This window comes from Sphaerodactylus townsendi, unplaced genomic scaffold, assembly GCF_021028975.2.
Source record: "Sphaerodactylus townsendi isolate TG3544 unplaced genomic scaffold, MPM_Stown_v2.3 scaffold_1220, whole genome shotgun sequence".
Lineage (NCBI taxonomy): Eukaryota > Metazoa > Chordata > Lepidosauria > Squamata > Sphaerodactylidae > Sphaerodactylus > Sphaerodactylus townsendi.
This window is the reverse complement of record NW_025949761.1, coordinates 5,969-10,521: the sequence shown is the minus strand read 5'-3', so window position 1 is coordinate 10,521 and position 4,553 is coordinate 5,969. Positions and strand designations below refer to the sequence as shown.

General features: G+C 45.9%; 1 long non-coding RNA gene across 1 annotated transcript; it reads left to right on the top strand.

The window, feature by feature from the left end:
- The first annotated feature begins 236 nt into the window (after positions 1–236).
- LOC125424850 lies at positions 237–3,189 on the top strand. The gene is made up of 3 exons (XR_007243296.1): positions 237–827; positions 2,208–2,216; positions 3,180–3,189. It is a non-coding gene; the product is annotated as an uncharacterized LOC125424850 (long non-coding RNA).
- Positions 3,190–4,553: the final 1,364 nt, after the last annotated feature.

Sequence of the window (4,553 nt, the reverse complement as noted above, 5' to 3'; positions counted from 1 at the left end):
TGAATGGATCTGAATAGAAGTATCCTGGTCTTGATCCTCTGAAGATGCCACCCAAATTTCCATACTGCTTTTCAACCGTTACCATTTTTGGTTGGCTCATGACAGATGTCAGTAGCACCTGTCCCCATTGGATTTTTGTTTTGCTGTCCCCATGATTTTGTCTCGTCCTTTAAAGAAATTAACTAACCCACTTGTGTTCTTCTGTAACTCATTTTTGCTGTCTCCCTCACCAGCTCAGAAGTGAAGGATCGCTGCCGGACAGTTCCGCCTCGCTTCCGCCATGTCGTCGTCTTCTCCAAAGAGTGCCCCGTCGGAGGTGCCGGTTGGAGTCCCGGCGGGATCGACAAGAGGACTGACGTCCCACTAGCACGGCGCATGCGGGTGGAGCGTCGCCCCTGGCGCCCTCCCCTCCTCTTCCTCCTCCTCCTTCGCCACCCGTGATGGTTTATTAACCCAGAAGACGCCAGCTTCCGATTGGCTCCTCTCCTTTCCCCTCCATCTCCCTCCCCTCCCCCGACCCGCAACCCCACCTCAAGTTTCGTCCGTGTTGGGATTTGTATGGAATCGACGTAATCGTGGAGAGGCCGGGGTATCACAAACTTATGGATTTTGATAAGAGAGGAGGGAAAGGGGAAAGCGAGGAAAGCAAAAGGATGTCTAAGACAGGTGGAGGCCGGGGCACTCATGGGAGCCGAACGGCCGGGACCAACTCTGGAGTCTTAATGGTGGGACCCAACTTCCGGGTCGGGAAGAAGATTGGCTGCGGCAACTTTGGGGAGCTTCGGCTGGGTGAGTCAATAACCTCATATAATTATACCCCAAGGAATGTCATATTATATAAAAGTTTGAATTTGGGGGATCCCTACTTCCCCTTGCTTATTTAGCTATTGCTACAATATAACATCTAATTAGAGCTGCCGTCCCCTCCTGGCCTTGGGATCGGACGCCACACTTTTTGCAATATTGTTGTACTTTATTGTACTATATCAGTGGTGGCGAACCTATGGCATGGGTGCCAGAGGTGGCACTCAGAGCCCTCTCTGTGGGCACGCGTGCACAGTGTTCGTCATGTGATAATAGTGTAATTATTTCAGGGAGATTATTAGCATTAAACCTAAGACCTAGTTTTGGGGAAGCAGTGTAGGTAACCCTGTTAAACCGTACTGATTTTCATGGGAAGAACAAAAGTGTGATCCTTTACCTGGGAGTAAGCTCAGTTGCTGGCAATGGGGCTTGCTTCTGAGTAAACCCTCCTAGGGTCGTGATTCACCCATTCAAAGCATTGCACAGTTGCTTCAAAGCAAAGCCACCGACTACCACCTAGCTTACTCCCGAGTAACGTGCGCCTTGGAGCCAACCATTTTTTCTAAACTAAAACCTCAGTATTAAGTTTAAATTGCCATGTTGGCACTTTGCGATAAATAAGTGGGTTTTGGGTTGCAGTTTGGGCACTCGGTCTCGAAAAGGTTCGCCATCACTGTACTATATTAATGCTGCTATGTTTTTATAGAGTCTTTAAATTGTTTTTAACTTAATTTATTTATTGTGTACATTGTTGTTCCTGGCCTGTTGTACACGGCCCAGAGCCCTTCGGGGGTGGGTGGTTTAAAATCTAATATATAAATAAATAAAAATTTAAAAATACTAATAACCATTTATATTAGCTACAACCATGATATGTATTCACTTGTGGGGGAGGGAAAAGTCCAACAATCAGTTTCTTAATCTATAAAATATGCAATTAGAAACCTTTAATAGCATATATATAAATTATACAATGGAAATTAAAATTGGCAGGTAAAAAAAATTAAAAAAAAACAAGCATCAGGAGAGCTGGAATATTAAGCCACTGAATTGGGATTGAGTCTGCTAAGCATTTGGGAACGTTCAGTGATGACAACACACAAGAATCTAGCAGTTTGTTCGATGGTAACAGTTGAGTTGCTGTCTAACAAGAACAAAGTTTTGACAGCAGCTGTAGTGTTGCCTAGATCAGCTAAGAGAGGGTTAAGTAGTCTTTCCTGCTCTACAGCATATAAAGGGCAATATAATAGAACATGATGGACGGTTTCTTCAAGACCAGGATTGCAGGTGCAAGATCTATCGGAGGATGGAAGATGGTGCTCTCTGTTGTATCGTCTGGTAGAAGGAAGAACATTGCATCTGGCTAAGGTGACGGCGCATCTCAGAGTGGGCTCATGTAGGAGATGTAGATAGTTAGCAGGAGTGGGAAAACGAGGCAAAATATGCAGATGGATTGGAGAGCAGGTTTTATTTGCTTGTGCCATCAGTTTCTGGTAGTCCTGCATATATCTCTGGTAGTCCTGCAAATATCTCTTGCTTTCGTTAACTCTGCGGTGTTGTGCCTTTGTAAGATCTTGCAGAAATTAGCAGCCTTCACCCCCTTCCCCCCCCCCCCCCCCCGCAAGTCTCTAATACTCCTTGTGATGATTTTGTAATGTGTGGGTTGGTGTCCGGTGCCGGTTAAAATCCAACAAGTTGGTCATAAGGGAGAACGTGCAGAGTAGGGGCACCTTGTGCAGCATAGTTGCCAAGTTCCCCTTGGCTAACTGTAGGGTAGGTGGGTAAGGTTGCCAGATCTGGATTGGGGAACTCTGGGAGATTTGGGGGCGGAGTTTGGGGAGGACAGGGACCATAGAGTCCAAACATCAAAATATTCCATTTTCTCCCGGAGAACTGATTTCTGTAGCCTGGAAATGAGCTTTCGTTCCAGGGGATCTGCAGGCCTTACCTGGAGGCCGACATCCGTATTCTGCAGGATGCTGAATTCATGTTTGCTTGAGTTTACAAATGGGGGTAAACAGCCTTTTCATTCCTAAACACGTTTGCAGAGAAATGCGGTCCGGCTCTGCTTATTTCTGTATAAATGTCCTTCCAAGTAAACAGGCAACTGGAGGAAAGCTGGTGGGGGGTGGGGGTGCAAATTCTACAACCTGGGATATGCCACCTCAGTGTTTTCCTATGAAAATCTATTAATCCATTTTGCCGGCTTTTTCGCACACTGCACAGTTGCTTCATCCTTGAGGAAGAAGAAGAGTTTGGATTTATATCCCCCCTTTCTCTCCTTGTAGGAGACTCAAAGGGGCTGACAATCTCCTTGCCCTTCCCCCCTCACAACCAACACCCTGTGAGGTAGGTGGGGCTGAGAGAGCTCCCAGAAGCTGTAACTAGCCCAAGGTCACCCAGCTGGTGTGTGTGGGAGTGCACAGGCTAATCTGAATTCCCCAGATAAGCCTCCACAACTCAGGCGGCAGAGCTGGGAATCAAACCCGGTTCCTCCAGATTAGATACACGAGCTCTTTACCTCCTACGCCACTGCAGGAGGAAAGCTGGTGGGGGGTGGGGGTGCAAATTCTACAACCTGGGATATGCCACCTCAGTGTTTTCCTATGAAAATCCATTAATCCATTTTGCCGGCTTTTTCACACACTGCACTGTTGCTTCATCCTTGAGGAGAGGAAGGCTGTCCCGTGCGGAGCCTGTCTTATTTTATTGTGGACTTTAATTTTGAGCGTGGAATGTTATCATCCAGGGCCTGTTTGGGTGGAGACTCTCCCGTTCCAGAATTTTTCATTTGTGTTAATGTTTGAAGAGTTGCAATTTCCAGTCCCCGGAGCAGATCTTGGACATTTGCAACCAATGTCCCCTCAAGGGTGCATGCATGGATGGCTGTGCGGCCGCTGCACGAATAAGGGGCCACCCATCAGGAAGCTCTCCCAGGTGACTCAGTTGCGTACAGCATTTTCAGACTGCTCACTTTCTCAAGTGTGCGACTCTGTTGCCAGGAACAAAAAAGAGAACACAGCCAGTGTGGTGGTTAAGAGCAGTGGACTCTAATCTGGACAACCACGTTTGCTTCCCCACTCCTCCACATGAGTGGCTGACTCTTATCTGGTGAACTAGATTTATTTCCCCGCTCTTCCACATGAAGCCTGTTGGGTGACCTTGGGCTAGTCCCAGTTCTCTCTGAACTCTCTCAGCCCCACCTGCCTCGCAAGGTGACTGTTGTGGGGAAGGGGGGAGGAAGAGAAAGGTGTTTATAAGCAGCCTTGAGTCTCTGTACAGGAGAGAAAGGTAGAATAAAAATCCAAATTGTTCTACTTCCAACAAAAAAGCCAATGCCAGTTCTGAACCAAGCTTTTATGATTCAAAAACAGTCAGTCTCTTAATTGAGAATATTGGCACGACTATTGAAGATTTCCAGCAGCTTTGGCAAGATTGCCAGGAGAATCCAGGAGATTCCAGGAGAAATGGATAGAACATTATCTTTATAATGTTATATTTGCTTGTGTGGTATATTTGTTCTGTTATATTTGCTTGTGTAGTAACAAGTTCTATACCTCATAGTGCAACAGACTTATTTCAATTAGATATGCTGTAAGAGAGGTATAAACTGTACGAGAGTTTGTAGGTATGAATGTGGATAATTTGTGGGTTTTTTTTTCACTTTTTCACATTATTAAATGTTTTTGCACTTTAATATACCGAGGTTTGCTAAGCATGGTGTAAAATTTATTTCTGTTAAGGCCTTT